Source organism: Bombyx mori, chromosome 5 (genome assembly GCF_030269925.1).
Source record: "Bombyx mori chromosome 5, ASM3026992v2".
Classification (NCBI taxonomy): Eukaryota; Metazoa; Arthropoda; class Insecta; order Lepidoptera; family Bombycidae; genus Bombyx; species Bombyx mori.
Genome location: NC_085111.1, coordinates 9,401,410 through 9,423,289, shown reverse-complemented (window position 1 = coordinate 9,423,289; position 21,880 = coordinate 9,401,410). Strand labels below are relative to the sequence as shown.

General features: G+C 37.2%; 1 protein-coding gene and 1 long non-coding RNA gene across 2 annotated transcripts in view; one reads left to right on the top strand and one right to left on the bottom strand.

The window, feature by feature from the left end:
• The window catches only part of LOC101741021 (lachesin), a 117,844-nt gene that overhangs the window by 8,648 nt on the left and 87,316 nt on the right, over positions 1-21,880 (top strand). The window lies entirely within an intron of this gene.
• Positions 20,428-21,495, bottom strand: LOC110385871 (uncharacterized). Its single transcript, XR_002431115.3, has 2 exons — positions 20,736-21,495; positions 20,428-20,611 (listed from the first exon to the last, which is right to left on the bottom strand). It is a non-coding gene; the product is annotated as an uncharacterized LOC110385871 (long non-coding RNA).

Genomic DNA, 21,880 nt, shown 5'->3' with positions numbered 1-21,880 from the left:
TTGTAATAATGAAATAGTCTCTTTTTACTACATGCATATGAATATATACACGGTACATACACCAAAATAACATTGTTTACAATTTTTGTCTGTCTGTCTGTCTGTGTGTCTGTTTGTTCCGGCTAATCTCTGGAACGGCTGGAACGATTTTGACGGGACTTTCACTGATAGGTAGCTGATGATATAAGGAGTAACTTAGGCTACTTTTTTTAAACTAGCTTCGCCCCGCGGCTTCATCCGCGGTACGACAATAACCACGGGCAATATCGCGGGACTCAGCTATCAATAATAAAATTTAATGTTTCCGAAGCGAAGCGAGGGCGGGTTGCTAGTCAATAATAAAAATTAATGTTTTCGAAGCGAAGCGAGGGCGGGTCGCTAGTATTAAATAAATAGTAAAAATTCATTACAACTTAGCTGAATAAAACTAGTTAAAAAATAGGTTTCAGATAAATCTTTTTAATTGTTATATCCATTAAAATGTATTTAATATTTATATTTAATAATTATTAATAATGTATGTATTTTAGAATTTAAATTGTATGGAGTGCCATTCCTAAATATTAATATTAATAATGGCTATGTTAAATTTTTAGGGCGCGTAGTTCTTCAAGCGTCCGAAGGATTTTTACTTACAAGGAAAATGAAATACGTGAATTGCCGTCTGTCTATGTATGTGCCGAATTTCGGGTTTCCCGGAAAATCATTTCATTTCGTGAGGTTTGTTCAATGGGCGGTGACTAAACAGAACAACACCTACTTATTATGTACATTAAAAACAACGTAGCATTCGTATACAAAAATAAAAGTTTGATTTATATTTCTTTACTTTTTAACCGTAATAAGAATTCTCAACAGATTCTATAATAGATACTTGAAATGTTTAAAGTATTAAAAGGTACAACAAAACCAAAAACACGTACATTCTATCAGCCGATCTTTTATAATGAATATTATGTCTTAAACCGTTGAAGCCGTTTATGACAAAACGTTAAAATTTACGTTGACTTCAACAAGTATGTGATTAAATAGAGTAACTATGCTGCTTGTTATTTGTAATTAGAAGTGTGAAATTAAATGAAAAGGATAATTTTGAGTGGATGAAGACAATTTTATCGACAAGGTTATGCCGCAACAGAATGCATTATTCTGTTGCGGCATAAGCTTGAAACGCATTACTGCTTCACGGTAGTAATAGGCAGGGTGGTGGTACCTACCCGCGCGGACTCACAAGAGGTCCTACCACCAGTAATCAAACCCGCAAATTATAATTTTGCGGGTTTGATTTTTATTACACGATGTTATTCCTTCACCGTGGAAGTCAATCGTGAACGTTTGTTGAGTACGTCTTTCATTAGAAAAATTGTAAAGTAAGTAATTAATTAATCTAGTCAAAGTAATTAATCTAGTCTTTTTATTGCCTGCCTTATACGAATGAGCATACATACAATGGTTACTGTTCGTCGTCGCTCATGGACATTAACAATTCCAGAAACACTACCGTGCCGTTGGTTAATTTTGAGGTTTGAGCCTTGTTTGAAGAAAGACATATTCAGATATACAGGTGCGGCATCCATGGCGGTGCAGGAGCCGACTAGTACGTGGTCCTATTATTTTAACGTTTACATTTTAATATAATAATATACCATTTATTGTAAGGAAAAATAGTTTTGATTTATTTTCGGTTACATCCTAAATTTATGCATTATTTTAAGGATAACAATAGGTTAATTAATCCTCAAATTTCAAACGTAATTTATTTATGGCTGATAATAAATTCTAAATTGAAATGAATTTTATTTATAAAAATATGGAATTTTATTTACAAATTCAATTATTTGTGTTCGGTTTTCACTTTGTGTTTTTTTTTTTCATAAATATGGACACGAAAAAAATACGATTAGTTATGGAATACGTGTTCCGTCGCGGTAGCAATGCCAACATTAATAACATCTACGGAGTAAAAGCTAAAGGAACGCACGACTCGATATTAGTTTGTACGCTTCCAATATAGAAATTTTGATCTAATATATGAACCTCATAACCTTATATTTCTTTATACTAAACGGCAATTTCGTAGGTAAAAATCCTATATATATAATTTTTTTTAAGTGAAACTTTTTTAGGCGCATGAGGGTAAATTTTTTAAAGAACGTCACGCAGGTATGCAACGGAAGTGACATCAAACTGCTATTGAAATTAAGTACTTGTCAAATGTCAGTAGTAGTAGTAGTAGTTGTTGTATTTTTCCAACTGGAAAGGCCTAATGTTTTATAATTTTTTTGTGAAAAATGTTAAAAGGAATTGAAATGAGAAGAAAGAATTTGGAACATTAATCAGATAGCATGAAACTAATTTAGTCAATTCAATTGGCAAAATATTAGTTATTTACAATTTAGAAATCTAAACATAATGTGACTGTCAACACTGAGGTTTGAGATTGACATTTGACAGACTTTTGGCGGGAACATATCTTCCTTTTTCCCTTCTTCTAAGTCTCAGAAATCTAAAGTTTTAGATTTGTATAAATATAAGCAAGACTTATAAATAAGTTCGCCAAAAAAGTTTCACTTCTGACATGTGTACTTTATACGCACGCACTTTTTTTTAAATGTAGATCATGATTTTAAAATGGAAATTCAATTTATTCTTATCGAATGTACAGAGAGCCAGCATGCCAACAACGAATGTACGTATCATTGATATTTCCAACATCGCAATGAACGCAACATCAAATCGCATTTATGTCGAGTTTCCCTGCATGAAATAGCCAGACGTAGAATGTCACTAATTTTGCCAGTCATAAATTACTCGTTTAACTGAATTACTGGAGTTGAAAGCATTCCCTTCCTGTCGAATGTGTTTCATACTCGTTGAAATGAAGGCAAACTGATATTTGCTATAATGTTTAGTTTAGTACCACATAGTTTAGTATATCTCGATCTTTTTATTTACTGGTCACCATAGAGGGGCAGACGAAAGTGTAACTGGTATTAAGAAACTTGACGACATGAGGTTTGAGTCTTAACTGTATTTTATAACGGCTGTCTCATACTTAAAATTGGAAAACATACTTTGAGGTGGAAACGTGAAGGACGATGGAATAATGCAGGCTTATAATGCGCCCTATCACCAGGGAATAGCCGTTAGCGATTGCAGTATGCTGGTTTAATACTTAGAAAATGCTGATACTATTCTCCGGTGAATCCCTTAGTTGCCTTTTGCGAAACCCAAGTAAAGAGACAGGGTGTTTATTGTCGACACCAACATCCCAATAATTTAGCAGAATTTCAATGAGTCGATGTACTTACTATCTTGAATTACATAGCGTTTAATTCATGTTTGATTTGTAGCGCTCGGTTTTATGTGTAACTAAGTCATTGTATTCGTACAGTACTAAAATATGCTATATTAAATTTACGAGTAGATCTATCACTTGAACTCTGTAACAAATTAATCAAAATTTCACCTCAGAGCTTAATATGAGCTACGAGTTTTGCCGTCGAACAATAGAAGTGGTGGCTCACTAGGATCGAAGTTGAATCAGTACGTTCGGCAGAGTTCCTTTGTTACAGAACCGAGTAATGAAAGCACTGGTTGATAATAATTTACGAACACCAGAAGTGTCGCTGTTTAATGGCGAAAATAGGGGTCCGAGGAACATTCCAACGGGCGGCTGGGCGGCAGCGTCAACTGACAGTCGCGCCGACACCAAACTAAAATAATTATCATCATTGTCCCTGGCTACGGCGAGCGGTTTAATTGTTCATTTACATTTGCAACGATGATACCAGTTCCGAACTATTTGGCTCGACATATATTTTACTCTCACCCATTTCGGTACCGGGTTATTATTGTTCAGGGTTAATGGTCTGTAAAATAAGTAATTTTTAATAGTATAATTATTTCATTACTTCGTTATAGTAAAGTGTATTAATTTACGAATTGAAATTTGTCTGCGTCTACAAAAACATTATAATCAAAATACACTTGACGCACGCAAAATCGAAGTTTTGTTCAATCAATGTTCAGAGATGTCTTCATGAGATTTTGTAAGCTGTATCATAGGCATTGAAATATGTGATTTAACACTTACGATGAAGGTGAACTGGGGCCGTTGAGTGATAATTATTTTGCACCTAGGACTAGGCATTTTTCAAATTTAAGGGATTTGCACTAAATGTAAGTCAATTAATTGTCTTTTATATTGATTCTAAGGGTGAACAAGTTTACTGAAGCCCATATACTTCAACAACGTAAATGCTGTCACTCATCTTAAGATATGAGTTTTAAGTTTGGTTATTTTTTATAAGGGCTTTTACACTCTTCATGCCCGAACACGTGACCGGATCGTGGTGCTTTTTCGCGCCGGTTCACAATACACCGCCACTTATAAATTTTCTCAGGTTAGATACATTTATGGGTAGCTAAATACTACTAGCAATATTTCATTGCCATCTTTTACATACTTACTATTGGCTGTTTGGCATTAACCTAGAATAGCACCACTTCTTACCGTGGCGTGAGAATCGTAAGGCTGGCTAAGGGATTAATTACAGAATGTCAATTGAGACTTAGACCTCATGTCTCAAGGTGGGTGGCGGTATAGAAGTCTATGGACTCTGATAACCAGATAACCTTACACCAGTTGGGACACGAGCTCGTCCAACCAGCGCAATTACAATTTTTGCGGGTTTGATTTTTATTACACGATATTATTCCTTTATCCTGGAAGCCATTTGTGAACATAGGGCTTGAATGAAATTTCACACAAATACTATACTTAAACCTTTTTTTGTTCGTGTCGGGGGCCGAACCTCCCACGAAGTCCCCGTGCCTTGGGGGCACGCGGGGTATGTTGGACTTGATGATCTGCAGATATTGATAGGAGACCGCGGTACCAATGAGTTTTAGGGCCCTATAGCACTAAACGACTCCCCTGCACTCTTACACCCGACGTTTGATCTCCGTCCGGGGTCAGAACCCAGTCAGAGTAGAGGAGTTCCCGCGGTCAACACTACAACCAGACTCGCGGCGCCACCCCGAGGATACTCGACCGACGGGTCGTCGAAGCGATAGTCGATAACTAACGGCGTCGGTCTCCGCGGTACGGCGGCCCTACCAGGCCACCCGGGCGATGCCGCTGGTGTTCCGGGATACCCCGCTGGGCCAGAACCAGCCTGCCGGGTCGGAACGCGATACACCGCCGACCGGGCTGCTCTTCCTAAGTATGTTTGGCGACGACAGCGACTACGAAAATGCGGACCGCATCGCAGTCCGCAACTGCCGAGTCCTCCTGGTGCCAGTGCGCTAGAGTGACGGTAGCGTGCGGCGCAGCCTCAACCCACTTAGGTCGCCCCGTGACCATCACCGGGAGGAGACTGCCTCCTCATAGGGACCGGAGCTGGACAAACGCCCTCCTCCGACCCCCGGCTCGGCACGAGAGAGGGAAGAAGAGCTTTACCTCTCCCATTCCGCTGCGTCCTTCGGCGAGATGGTGGACTCGCAGAAGTCGAGGATCGCCTGCCAGGAAATACCTGGGTTAACATATATTATAGTATATGTAGTATACATGATTTCATTGTAAATGATATGAACTGGATATATTTACTATAATAAACACGATAGACTGTTTGCTTGTTCGTGATTTACATAATTATATATTGACAGTTCTACAAATCGACTGGTGGTATTTGGCTTAAAGAGTGACAGAAGCAACTCTTTATCCCGTGCAAATGCAACGTGTTCCATTCTCTCCAAATTACAGAAATAGGCTGGGGGCACGAGTTTTAAAAAATTGTTTTGTATATTATTGACACCTACTTGCAAACTCCGCAAACTATGCTGTCATATGTGCATCCAATTCATCAAAATGTTTACTTATTAAAACTTTAAATTTTTTACTTATTAAAATTTCCTGGCAAAAATATAATACTTTTTCATTTTTATCAAGCATAATATAATTTAGGTACAACTAAGTTATAACAACCAAATGTAACTTCTTAGAATACAAAACCAAACCGCCAACTATTAAGCATGTATGGCGAATTGCATGTCGGAAGCTATTGTAATAATGTTTTCTCTCGCTCGTAAGGGCACAGTGGTATTACAAAATGAAATTACAAGAGACGTTCGCATAGTCCTCCTGCGGCATTAATTTGTATCAAGAATTTGTAGAGATTTAGCTTGAGCCGGGACGGAGTGTTCGTCGCAGCCGGCGAGCGTTAACACCTATTAAGGGGGTGCATCCCTGCGACAGATGTAGGGGAGGACCCGCCATTTGCGTAATGTTAGGAATGGTTACACTCGATTTAATAAAACTCCGACAACATTTCATTCTGAAGAATTTAAGAGTCAATTCGTTTTAAACGCCACAGCAGCACAGCGAGAAAAAACCGTGAGCCGAAACGTGCCTGGAATACATTCCCAAGGCTTGGATTTCTTATCGGCAGCAATTGAGATGAGTACTTATGGCTTTTCGAGTGGCTCGGCTTCGTTTAATTTGTTGTTTCAGTGAGGAATTTTTATTAACGTCTCCCCTTACTTTACATTTTTAGGGATGTACCTACCTAGTCCTCAGTGGAAAGTCAAGGTACCAATTTTCTGTTGGCCGTTTCCTTTCATTTGAATTACAGCTTGTTAAAGGTGTTGGTCCTGAATAGTAAACAGGTCGATGGCCTCGGTTCAGTACGCCACAATCTGCGGTTGACCTGTTGAGTGTTTAACCTTGTTCCATGTGCCAAGATATATCGGAATGTGTATTTGTATGTGGATGCATTGAGACATCGAAAGAGCTTATGAAGAAAATATTTTATCTTCGTTTAGAGTTGAAAGCCCTATGAAGCTTTTTTTTATTGCTTAGATGGGTGGACGGATTCACAGCCCACCTGGTGTTAAATGGTTACTGGAACACATAGACATCTACAACGTAAATGCGCCACACACCTTGAGATATAAGTTCTAAGATCTCGTATAGTTACAGCGGTTGCCCCACCCTTCAAACCGAAACGCATTGCTGCTTCACGGTAGAAGGGTTGTGGTACCTACCCGTGCAGACTCACAAGACGTCCTACCATCTACTTCTCATTAAGCTCTGTCTGCAAAAACGGTTAGCACCACTTAGGTACTATTGTTATATGTTATCAATGTAATGATTAATATTTCGACAATGATACACAAGTAATTGTTCAATAAGTAGGAATTGAGGGAAGTGAATACCGACGCGCGCTTAGAATCGGCCTTTGGAATACGCATATTTTAATTACAAAATCGGTGCGTGTAGCTAATACACGCAAAAGATCTTTCTCGAGGATTCTTATTACGAATCGCATGAAATTATAGCCCTTTGTCAATTTCACTTGCAAATATAATCACATTATGTCCAAGCTTTGTGACAGGGCTCAGAAATTAATAGCAACACAGAAGCGTGCGTCGATTGGAAAACAGAAGGGGACCACTCAGCAGATGCTTATCTGCACGCTCGGGTTCTGCCTCTAACAATGTTTCCACGATCAAATGTAAATACGTGCTTATTATTCGTGCTTGTACGGATTCTGTGCTACATGACTAAGACTAATTGCTACGAATATTTATACGTGATACTCGTCATGTTACGATAATGCGTGAACGGTAAAATTATATGTGATAAAATTCAACGAACAGCTTCGATCAGTCTCTCTTTAGAGTTTTGGTCATATTTATTCTATAATTCAATTCTATTTCAGTAACACACAATAATGCAATAATAGCATTGGTAAATAGCTTATTATATTATTATGCTGGTTATACTTTATATAATTGTTCATTATTATTCACTACAAAATTAGATTAATATTACAATTTAATGACCGATGACATGCGTAGCGTTACATTTGCAGTACTTGCTGCGTGAAAAGTACTTGTTTTATCTATCGAGGTTTTTATTTTAATTTTTTTTTATTGTTTAGATGGTTGGACGAGCTCACAGCCCACCTGGTGTTAAGTGGTTACTGGAGCCCATGGACATCTACAACGTAAATGCGCCACCCACCTTGAGATATAAGTTCTAAGATCCCAGTATAGTTATAATGGCTGCCCCACCCTCAAACCGAAATGCATTACTGCTTCACGGAAGAAATAGGCAGGGCGGTGGTACCTACCCGCATGGACTTACAAGAGGTCCTACCACCAGTAAAAAATGAAATCATGTCTTTAAGTGTAAGAGAGAATAGTTGACGTTAGAATATAGTACGTCCGTTGTACATTGCACATTTATGTTAACATGTGGCGCGTAAATGTGACTAAACGTAATTAATGATCGATTGTAACATGTCGACTAGAGAGAACGGTTCTGCGGAACCCTCTGCAAATCTTTACAGACCCAAAATAGGAGCCCCTATGGACGACCGCGCCTTTTAATTTGCGAGATTTAGGGGTGCTCCCACCGTCAGAGCTGTGACTATATTACATTATTAGTTTAAACTTATTCCACATATTTTGTATTCGGTGTGTGGTGTTTTAAAATGTTTAAATGTTGAATTACAGTTCAACCGTCACCGAAACATATTTATAATTTACTACAATACCTGGATTAGAAGATTTTCATAAGTGTTTCATGAAAAAAATTAAATATTCTGTGGTGGTATTGTATTAATATGTAATATAATAGCACGTTGAAGTCGTCGTGGCCCAAAGGATAAGACGTTCCGGTACCGGTCCGGTATCTAGCGACGCACCGGTGTTCGAATCCCGCAGGCGTGTACCAATTTTTCCAATGAAATACATGCTTAACAAATGTTCACGATTGACTTCCACGGTGAAGGAATAACATCATGTAATAAAAATCAAACACGCAAAATTATAATTTGCGTAATTACTGGTGGTAGGACCTCTTGTGAGTCCGCACGGGTAGATACCACCGCCCTGCCTATTTCTGCCGTGAAGCAGTAATGCGTTTCGGTTTGAAGGGTGGGGCAGTCTTTGTAATTATACTGAGACCTTAGAACTTATATCTCAAGGTGGGTGGCGCATTTACGTTGTAGATGTCTATGGGCTCCATTAACTACTTAACACCAGGTGGGCTGTGAGCTCGTCCACCCATATATGCAATTAAAAAAAACATTTACTAGGTACTTGGTTCACTTTCCTAGTAAATTCTTAGTAGCACAACGAAGGGTGTGAGGTTCCCCTGTCGAATTTTTAATCGGCAAACGTTGATGTCGTTTGTCTGGCGCGGTGCCTGGGGCTCTGCCGGTAGCCGCCAGTGCCGCGCACCCCACATCGATTTAAAATTCATATCATTCGGCCTTCGCAAATTACTTTTTCTGTTCACTATACCCGAACGAAACTTGAAAAGTTGTGAGTGGTAAAATATAAAATACTAGTTTTGTTTATACCTATAATTATTTTTTTATATAAAATAGTTCCACACTGTTTATTTATTATATGTGTGTAATGTATTGTCTATGGTACACCGCAACATACCTGCTATAATTTTATATTTTCCAGAATTTCTGTAAATTAAACGGTTGTCTGGAAGAGATCGCTTTTAGCGATAAGACCGCCTATTGTACAAATGTATCTGCTTTTTGACTGTTTTTTGAATGTAAATTGTGTTTTGGTGTGCAATAAAATGTATTCTCTCTCTCTCTCTCTCTCTCTCTCTCTCTCTCTCTCTAATTTTAACAATTTAAACAAGCAATAAATCATCGTCTTTAAGATAAGGTATTGTTCTGTATGGAAGGAAATGCAAATGAATATAAATATTTTTGTCATGTTCTGGTTGACGTGATATTCAAATTAATACACAAAATTAGACTGAAGTATTATAGAATAATATATATTTTGTGTTCCGTTAAATTTCAATCTAGAGCTCCTAGTAGGAAAACATTACAAAATATTATATTATTTCCGTCTAAAAATATAAATAAATGATTACTATATCAAAATTCAACAATCATATCAAAAATAAACACGTGAAACTGTAAAATTAGTGTTAATTGTAATTACCTACTGTAGTAATGTAGGTAGCATACTGTATTACTTTAAATTTGGCATTCATTTTCTGAGGTAAGCTACAACAACAATGAACCTAAAATATGAACTTTTGTTGTTTTATGAATGTCATAAAGAATCAATTTAGTAGACGAAAAATTCGATTTCATTATTGATGTAGCCCCAGCCGTTGTGGCATAATATGAGAAGCCAAGTCCGGCGTAATGTTTATTTGATACATGTAATCGCCAGATGATGTATGGAATCCAGGCACGTAGCCAGAAACTTATTCGATTAGAGATTTAATGGAAACAATCCATATAAATAATATCTTCCACAAAGGAAGATTTTAGTATTGTTCGGAGAGTTTTATTACAGCTGTTGATAATTAAAATAAAAAATAGTTTAAAAAAAACAACAAAATACGCTTTTATAGAAAATCCGACTAAAAAATAGAAAATAAATGTGAATTAAAAATAGTGTAAGAAAAATTTATTTTATTGTAAATAAAACGTGAGTTGCATGGTATCAGTACCACCAAATTGGAAATTACGAAGATTTTACCATGTAATTGAGACTTGCGCCTTAAACCTTAAGGTCACCACCACATCACCAGCCTCCGGCTGTTGCTGTTCAGTAATGTTATGGTGCCTTGGATGTCTTGGGCTCTTGTGACATATGTAGGTATATGACTTCAACCAAAAAAGGCAAACCGTGCTTATACTTTATAATTAAGGACATTGAATGTCTAATTACACGTCTGTTGGGCTGAACTTATCGTTCCGCTTCACTCACAGACTGGCACAATGCAAGGTTTATGATGATTATTCGATCCAGATGATGATTTATCGTGGGATTACCGACGCATGAGGTTCAATCTGCGGGGACATTAGCTTTATTTATTTGTATTACAATACAACGCCGTCCTCATATTAGAACGATAAGAAATCGGCTTTGTTGAGTATTAATAACCACACATTGTATTGGGATTTGTGGGAAATTTGTTTCTGTTTGAACAAATTGTCGGCCTATAATAATTTAACATTTTTTTCTTAGTTTGTCAATCGAACTGTTCTTACATTTCTAAGAAGCTTTTAATACTTTTACTTTTTACCTTTTTATTTTTTTTATTTGAGCAGGTGGTCGAACCTTCTACGAGGTGTCCGAACCTAGGGAGCACCCGTGGTTTATGGGACTTACAGACGATCGTCAAATGTCGGACCATAAACTGTACTTAATCTATCTAACTCTTTCTCCTTGCGTCGATAATCCTCAATGCTAAGGATCGTAGCCTCCTGTAACAACTTTCTCCGGGATTATCCTGCGCTATTCCTGCCTATCCTCGGCTGTGTGGATAGCAATCTAATTATGTAACACTATCTGTCAAGGATCGATGAATATGAAATAATTTTATTACTTTGGCTCAATGCACTGACCTAATTCCCAAAATAAAATAAAATGTATTTTAAATTTTAATTCGGTTTGCTATTTAGTGTGTTTTTTTTAGTTTTCACACCGTATAACTAGTATACTAAAATTACACAGGTGAATAAGATATGATAAAGTGGAATGTTACACATTGAAAATGAGACAAAGTTTCATGTCAAATAAAGTACTAATATCAGTGAGTCATCTTGTCTTAGCCACATAATATTTGAATGTAGATACAGCAATTATTCTCAATTCAGGTTGCAAAGTTTTAATAAATAATGTTTTCCGTTTCGGCTTACACAAAAATACAAAATGCATAACTTCTAACTTTTACCAAAGAATAACAAAGACGCCATTTAAATTACTTTAATACAAGTTTGTTTCTTGGAATCGCAATGTTGAGGGGAAATTCACGGAATTTATTTTAAAACATTTCTTGCTTGGGAGGTTCGGTTCGGTTCAGACGTCGTTGGCCGGAGTTAGACAGGCCACATGCTAAACTTCTATTTAGGACTTCGTCTGACTTCAAACTGTTTGCTGACCATAATGATTACTTGTCTTAACTTTTGTTTACAGCTAGTCAGTCATAAATAACGGATTGAAGATTTTTAATTATCCTTATCCTTATGATTTGTATTGTGATGTTACGGGATTACTGGCAACCTATAATGCATTATCATTATGTAATTAAAATTCTAAATAAAATGTAATCCTTAACTATAATTTGAAAAATATTAGTAACGGGTAAGCTATAGAATACGCCAAAATATGTTTGATATAAAGCGGAGTCATTAGTTAGATGGCCAACAGTCTACTAATATGTACTTAGATGACAACATAGACGCTCCTAACAAGAAAATAGATTTTTTTTGTTTTTATTTCGAGTTTCCAAAAAGTTATAATCAATTGAAAAAATCCTATGTAGCTTATTTAAAGATGAACACTAAACAGACATTTTCTATCTGCAAGATATTCTTCATTTACAACAATAAAAGTTACGTAACGAAAAGTGCAATCCCCGATAACACGGATAACATGGCCCGCAGCGACCATCGATTCAAAGGAAGACAAGTAAAAACTTTCCCGCCGAAGACATGAAATCATAGAACGATTTCTTTTACGACTTCGGTTTCAACTTCGTAGCGATGAATTATGCAGAAAGGAGAGAGATTTCCTACGATAAAAGTCGTAACACTCAAGAGCGTTCTAAAAAGAGCTCTTGGGATGTTACGATAGCAGAATGCTTCCTATCATAATTCTTGATTGGTACACTCGTATTTTGAATAACCGGATTTTCATGAATACATAATGACAGTGTCTTTTCATGTTCTATTAATTTCAAACACATAATTTGATATATTTAGATATAATAGGGCGTTATTTATTTATTACAAGTTTACTATCATGTGGTTAGGCTAATTGTCTGTCGGGGACGGTTAATGCAAACGAATAATTATTTGGGGGTATAACGACGAAGGGAAGATCTTCCACCGAGCGGGTAATATTGCTCGGTAGACCGACGGTCCACCGGTTGTTGTTCGGAATTTGTATATATGCAAGCTTATCTTGAAAATGTCGTAAGCGAGATTCAGGCATCTGTCAAATATCTTGCGTTGTATGGTGGCTACCGCCACAATGAAAAGTCGATTTCGTTTAATACGTACATAAGTTTACATCTTACATGGATATTCTACTAAAAATTAACTAGGTTCAAAATTAGGAAAATGGAATAAACTGTACTATTTTCAAAACGTAATAATGAAAGCGACATCCTAAATTACACACTATTTAAAAAAAAAACAGACAAAAATGCTCTTCGTGATTGAGCTCTATGAATGTTTAAGTCAGAACTTTGCAGAATCTAGGGAATGTCTGTTTAGTCATGTTTTTAAATTGGAATTGCAGTGCAGAGTATATATAGCACAGCGAAATCAACTCGCGCGGTCTCGAGACGCAGTGAGCGGGGTGTGGTGAGCGCGCCCTGAATACCTAATTGGCCAATATTAGTTGTGAAGGAAACTTCCTTATAGGTGAGGAAAACTTAACACAAAGAACACGTATGCTTCGGAAGCGTTACTTTTCAACTTTTAATACACATTAGTGAGTATTCAATTAGTACGTAGGAAATTTTGTAATTCGTATGACTGAATTCAATCGAATGGCACTTTCTAAATGTTTCTAAAAAACCTTTAACTTTTACAGAATCACATGTAGATGCTTATAATTAAATTTAATTTACACTTAGGCCAGGGTAGATAGTATATTATAAAGATCTTTTTTAACACGGAAGCAAGTAAAGCCAGGGGCATAGCCTACTTGCCATTGACTGTTCTCTACAAATCTTATTTAACACGGCCATGCCATACTTCTTAGAAAAGACTGTGGAGTAAAGTTAATTCCACAGCCCGATGGTATGTGACAAGAGAGATATCGGAAATGTGGATGGACGCAGTGGCTCTAGTAGTATCGATGAACTCTGGTCCGGTGGTGGGCGCTGTGATAATAAAAACGAGATAACGAGATTATCTTCATAATTTCCTTAGAGCACTCCTCATCGAATTTACGGTAAAACACACAGAGAGAACTGAAGTCCCTCCGTAGACCCTTAAACCTTAACATCAGATCGAACATGACATATATACGTAACCGTTTTGGACACATAAGTACGACTAATGATACTATAACAATTTTGTCACTTTTTCGTAATATTATGACCTTGGCTTACTAATTGGACGTGTTATGTTAATTTTTTAAATACACTTATCATACTTATGCAATTCCCGTCCCACATCATTAGTGTAGTGATAAAAGGTTACATCATTCGCTTCAAATATAAGATTGACTAGTAAACACATAATGTTAACGTATCATAAATTTAAGTGGGGAATGAAAAACGCCCTAATAACCTTTGACAGACTGTAATCCCTATTTTCGATACAAATGCAGTGCCTACGAACTTGCAGCGCGGACTCCAGACGAGTGGCGTGAGTTTGAAATGAAATAAATTCCATTAGCGTAATTGGTACCGAAGACGAGTAATAGAGGGGAGTAGTTACGTTGTGGCAGAGCCGATACTATGCACTATCCACAGACGAAATCAACTTTTAGACTATTTATTAGTTGAACAGATTATTTCTAGTACGTGATTTTCATCCTTAAAAGCAACATATTCATTGAACGCAGTTTCAGCTTTCTTTGTTATGTTAATCTTCATAATTCTTCAGGCGGGCGAAGTTTCGGGCAAGTAACTTTTTTTGAAAATAACTTGTAATTCAGTCGTAATTCGTTACGCTCGTGAATGTTAGGTATTTGAGTAAAAATTCGCAGGTAACAGGGAAACACGTAAAGAATACGAATAACTGTACGCTATTTAATATTTTGGTTTGTTTACTGGATGCACTCTTTCGATTTATTTATCCACGCAGCGTTAAATGCTTAAATTTTACAACATGCGTAAGCTTATCCCCTTCCTGGATAAAAAGTAAATTATGTTGCTTTTCGGCAAATAAACATTAGCTTTAGTGAATTTCTTGTTGATACGTTGTTCCGTCGCTTCGTTAACGAAGAACAAATTACATTTGGTGAACTCATTTCTTGGATGTCAACATCAATGCGTTAACGGCTGTGTTTTTAAACTTATTACACGATCCTTGTGACTAGAGCTACTTGAATTAAACCATAACTGAGAGAAGTTAAATATGTACATTATACGTAGTTCACGAATTAACATACTTCCACGATGAAAGTGTAACATAATGTAATTAAAATCTAACGTCCATTAATTACTGTTAGGAACTTTGGGAGCCCGGTGAGGTAGGTACCACTAACAGTCCTGTTTCTGCCGCGAGACAGCATTGGGTTCCACTTTGAGGGGTGAGGCAGCAGTTGTACTATAGAAATCAGATTAAGACATGATGTTTCAAGGTGGGTTGCGGTATTCACATTGTGGCGCGTATGGGCGCCTGTGTCCACAATTCACGAGGTAGCGTTTACCCACCTCTCTTTACAATAAAAAAAAAAAAATTCAATAGAATACTATGTACACTTTTTTTTGACGTTATAACCGGACCATATTATGTCCTAGAATAGTTTTGCATGGAAAAGGAGCTTTTTTTTTGGGTCAGGAGGAAATCTTCCGTCTTCTACTGGGGATGGCGGGCGGGGCATGTCGGAGTCGAACGGACTACAAACCTTCTGTCGCTCAACAACTCACGTCCGAACCTCGCATGAGACGGAACTCAAAGGGGGAGAGTATAGCGCTTAGTGCGGAGCACATCTTTCCCATCACCCTCCCCCACGGGACACCGGACCGGCAGTCGTCAGCGTCACGACCACCAGCCTTCTCGGTCGGTAGGCTATTGGAAACCGGCCTAGATGGCTCCGGTTAGAATGGGTTATCCCACGGAATACCCTGCTGGGTCAGAATTAGCGTGGGTCGAGGATGGCCGGTCTTCCATCACCCGGATGCTCTAGCGTAAAACGCGTGCAGAGCAGTTTGCACGTCGTCTTCTTAGGCCCCCCTCGCCAGTACCAAGACCGACATGTGAGGGGGACCCGAAACACTTAAAGGACCAGGGCTTGGGCGAGATCTGCCTCTGCCTGGCCCCCGCTCGACAAGTCGTTTCCTATTTTTGCGTCGAAGTCACGGCACCACCCCTCCCATGTGGGGAAGATGACCAGTGTATGTTCCGCCGTGTCCAAATTGAACCAAAATTGTGATACTCTGCCGTCGGCTCGGATCCGATCCGGTGCAGGAACTCACCGAAGCAATCATGTCCAGTGAGCAACTGCGTGAGCCGGAAAGTGAGGCATCCTCTGTCACGATTCACCCAATCCACAAGAACCGGGCGAATCTCCTCGACGGTCCTACGACTAGTCGAAGGATCGGCAAGCCGCCTAGACCATAACTCCAGCACGGATCGCCGAGATTGGGCCTTCCACGCTCTGACCACACTGGGACTGGGACGCGCCACACCCAGGGCGCGAAGGTCAGCCCGCCACTGGTAGTCAACGGTGAGCGCCTTCGCCTCCAGGACCCAAAGCAGCGTCCCGGCCAGTACGCACCCTGCCTTGAAGGAGATGGTGCGATAACCACGGATGATCCTGACCGCGATGGTGCGTTGCGGCCGTTGCAGAAGCTTCGCTACCCCCACGGCTAAGGACTGGTCCCACACGGGCGCCCCGTCTAGGGCCACTGATCGCACCACCCCTGTATAGAGACGGCTCGTCACCTGGTCAGGCCCCCCGACGTTCCGACCAGGTTCTGAAATTGAGCACGGTAGGTCCAACGACTGTCCAGGATTTCATAATCAAATTACACAAAACGCCAAAATAATATTAAGACAACTAATTTGGCAGTTTTGTAACGCTTCTCTCCTTGTTCAAATTAAGTAAGAAAACTTCTCGAGCAAGTCTGTCTACCTGAAAACACAAAGTAAACTCCGTGCCTTCGCAACTTATCCATTAACTTAAGTAGAATCTGTAGACAGCACACAGAGAATAGTGTTCCTCCCTCTGTGTTAGAGATAGTTTGAGCGTTAAATTTAATTTATGATATTAGATTGATTAGAAAGTTCTGACCTATTTCCTGTTTTAATTAAGATTACCGGGATCCTATTTTAACAAAGGCATTATCAAATCTTGTAATGGTAGATTTGTTTTTTTTTTCTCCTGGTGACAGTTAATAATTTATAAGACGAATTATTATTTTCCGTTAAAACGCCTGATTTGTGGACATATATTTACGAAAACCGCTTTAAGCAAACGATATAATGGAATATTTTCAGTTATGAGTCAATTGCAACAATGTAGAAAAGAAAATAGCGTTACCAATACAACATACATTTTTATATTCCGTTCTTTCCATAGCAACTTAATTAAAGTAAAAAGTTTGAACTTTTTGACTTGAGTCACCCGAAATGAAAAATGATTTCTTAGATTTTTACTTCACTTAAAATCTGCACAATGTTGTAGACGACGACCGCTTTATTATTTATGACAAGGAACACGAAACTCATCTCGAGTTATAAACTTCTTGGAATTTGTCCTGAAGTAATACAGAGCTATTATTATGATGTCCCGCAAAAAAAATGTTATGTAACGGCCCAGGGTCGCGTAAAGCAGGGAGACTCGCTAAGTTTCCTTGTCGAGGTTCGGTATAAATTCGTATAGAATACAGACACGTCGCGGACTTCTTGAGCTCCAGACGTTCTCATTCATGAGTATCTGATATTCTACAACGTATTTTTGATCACCAGAAATTGTAATTTATAAATATGTAGCAAAGGCGAATTGATCACAATTGTAAAATCTAGGGTCGGCAGACTAAAGCACATAAGTCAAAATTTTCAATTTATTTTTTATTACATCATCGGTTTACATTTTGCTCAACACACAATCTGACTAAAGCACATAAATGAAACTCAAGTATTTCATGGTGTATTCAAGCGGCGTTCTGTATCAACCTTATCAAATCCTAATATAATCAAACGAACTAAAAAACATAACTGGACTTATGTTCTAAGGAACCCCACAAGTACAAAGTTATTAACGTAAGAAGTCTGACTTATGTTATAAAGAACATCAAAATCTAACATTTCTTTAGAGAAAGTGGTTACTTAAAAATATTTATAACGTAAACAATACTTCGGTAAGTGGTTTTAATTTACTAATGTTGTCGATTGTGCACAGTTTGTTGGTTAGTTGTGTGTGAGTGCTTGAGTATTTTAATTATTTAAGATGAATATTCAAAGAGGCAAGAAATTAGTTGAAATGGCGTTATCCACTCATCTGGAAAGCAATGAAGGTATATTTTCACATATCTTCAAAATTATGATTTGCAAATTACGTAATCATATCAATATTATATCATTATAAATAGATAATTGTCTTGTCCTTTTTTAGAAAATGTAAATCAACAATCGATTTTTGAACACAGAGAACCTAGTAGTAGACGATCCTATACAGTCAACATCATCAGGTCAAGTCAGTAGTTTAACATACTATTCTGTACTTGACTTCTCTAGTGATGATTCTGTAAGAGATCCATGTTATGAATTACCGAGACTTCCAATCAAATCAAGTTCAAGTACTTGTGATGAAATTTCAATGAATCCTAATGTGTCTCCAAAAAAGAGTATACGTACTATAAAAAGAGAAAAAAAAAACGTAACTTAGGACAGGCATACAAAACTTTAAAAAGAAAATGTATATCAGATCGCACTATGAAAAAAAAAATTGTTGAGAAAAAACAAAAAAAAAAGCCCGCTGAGTTTGTTTCGCCGGTTCTTCTCAGGACTGTGGCTTTTTTTGGAACCGGTGGTAGAGATAACATTGTTATTTATATTTTGACATTCAACAAGTGTGTTATACTGACATCTAAGTTGAAATAAATGATTTTGAATTTGAAAGAGTTAGGGGAGGGCGGAAGTCCGGCGATTTCCTCCTGACCAAAAAAGAACGTATACCATTAACCATGCCATATTTACAGAATATTGGCAAATGGGATCATATGCAAAAATATCTGCATACTTGGCGTCTTTAATGGAAATTCAAGATAAATCTAAGCAAAGAATACGAGCTATTGAACCTGAAAAGCAAAAGCTTAGAATGAAGACATCAAAATACTTTTTTACTGTGCATGGTAAACGTGAACCTGTCTGCCGAGGATGTTTAATGAAACCGTTAGATGAAAGTGACAATTTTATAAAGACAGTTGCTATGATAATCCATAGGGGGTTCTCAAACTGATGATATAATATCTATACAGCCATTACCCATATCCATCGAGAAAAAAAATGATTTAATTTCGCTGCTCCCTTTATTACTAGATATTTTCCATGAATTTTACATAAGTCTTCCCACGTTGGAAACTTTACGAAATACTGATCCAGATATTTTAGAACTCGATGAAGAAGAAGAATTTTAATTAAACATTGAGTTGTTATTTATATTTATGACTTATATTATTATAATATATATTTTAATTGTTGAACTTTTTCACTTAACTCATACTATTATTGTGTTCCTTATAACTTAAGTCATCTAATTATTAAATAATCACATTTACTTTAAAATATTTAATTTTAATAATAAGTTAGTGTTATAGACTTATATAATTCAAATAAACATTATTTTGTTAATTTGTTAATAAGATTCTAAATAGTTTTTTTTAATTCCTGTAAAGTACAGTTTTTTGACTTATGTGCTTTAGTCTGCTGACCCTAGAAATATAACTTTAACAATAAAACAAAGCTACAAGTAACAAAATGTACTGAACTACAAGAATGAAGTACACATTTAATAACAAAACAAAAATATGTCTTAAACGGCTCACAACAATAAAAAACTTTTAGTGATGTTTTTCTTCCAAACCACTTAACAGGCTTGGCGCACGTAGACATGTTTGTGTCGCGCTTGCATTATGACACCGTGTTACAATAAGATTTAGAGGGGACAAAAGTGAGGAGACACTCTGGCGCCACGGACTTTGTCATAATTGCTATACGTAGAGTACGAATGCCGCGGTAGTCTAATGTGAACGATCTATTCCACTCATTGCCTCGTAAAACCAGTATATGAACTGGGTAATTGGAACGAATCAATTCTGTTTGTGTTACTGGAAAGTTGTTGCTCTGTGAAAACGTGAATGTTTCGTGATGCGCTTGGTTTATTTGACTTTACGGTTTGGGCTGGACACATTGTCGTGTTTGTTATTTATCTATTATACGGTCAATTTAAAATTTGATATGGCTAAATGTGGTTAATGTTTGCCATTTATTTTACATCTTTATTGTTCTTGAAATAATTAACAAACTTTTTCCGAATTGTAGAGTATTTATCGTCCGTAAAAATAAGATTATAAGAAAAAAAAAAGACTTCCGTAGTAAATACCATTCGAAACTTTTAATGTTGTGAAGTTTATAAGCTTTTATTCATCGTACATGTTTTTCGGGATTTATTTGCGGAATTTGTGGGATTTTTAGCGGTATTTCTACTTTTTGAAAAATAAAATAAAGGCCATGCTAACGTAGTATTGTTTCCTTTTATTTATATGTTTAAAGTTATTCATACAAAAACAAATCAGAGAAGGCCAAGTTAATAAGAGGCTGTAGTAACATTTTACTTTGCGTTATTTTAAAGTTTATTAGTCAAACTCGGTCCGGTTTGCTTGAACTAAGATCACCTGCTAGGCCAATTTGAAGATTTGCTGAAAATGTCATCGAAATCAGTCCAGCTGTTTCGGGAACACGTATACGTACACACACCGAGTTTTATATATATATTGCTATTGAAACCATTTTGCTTTATAAAATAATTACAAATTTAACTACCTTGTATCGTGTCTCTTAGACATCACTACGAGGTTTGCGTCACCCGTCTTGAGACTTGAGGTCTAAGTTTCAATTCTATAGTATAGAGGCTGTCCTTTCTCTTCAAACTGGAACACATTCCTGCTTCGCGCCAGATATGGGCAGGGCAGGATAGTGGTACTACTCATGCGGTTTCCATGTAAATCAATAATTATCTATAAAACCATTTAGCAAAAGGAAAATCAAATGAGTTAAGCGGAGATTGCTTGATGTAGCTAATTTTCAGTGAACCGTGAAAAACTCAGCACTTAACACAGTGAAACTGAGTTACGGGCCACGCAGCAGGCGATGTCTCGGCTCCACGTAATATACGTTAACGGTCCCGGACAAGACAAATGTGTTTTCTCTCGCTTGCTATTAGAAACCTTCGTACGACCCACTCTCATGCACCCCCTGGATCTTGATTGAAAACAATGGCTTATTATTAGGTTAAATACATTTATCTTTTATCTAGACTTTACTTTTTCTGATTTGTTTTTTGTCAAATAAATATTTCTCGGCCATAATCTTGATAAGCCGTATTGATTAATCAGGTCGTTATGCGTGGGACGTATTGCACGGTGAATGATATCATGCTATTTTTATGATGGGTTTGCTGCAACAGAGTTTTCGTTCATCTGCAGTATAGATAGACTTCTAAATCATAAATTCCAATTCTGCTGTCACTAGATGTGACTTTGCGACTTTGTGATTTTGCGGACAGTTCAACAATGTCAAATGATTTATGATTTTTTTGAACCTTTTTTTTCCTGTAATCAAGTATTAAAAATTTCATCTTTCGTAGCCATTATATATGGATTTTCAGTTAGATATAAGTTAGAGAAATTAATATTGTACAGTCTGAGATGGTTTTTTTTTTTTTTTAGTCCATGCCTGACTTGTTTTTTCCGTGAAGCACTAATTTTGATTTATAAGGCAGTATAGTTGATGTACCAACACAGTTTATTTTCAACATTCATGATGTTATTCCTTGTTTATGGCTTTTGCGTAGCGAGTGACGTAAAGACGAGACAGATCTTGAACTGCTCTGTTTGATGGCATCTACACTAAGAAAATGTGAAAAATTGAAGACAGTTGGCATCTAATGCCAGATATAGTTTTAAATC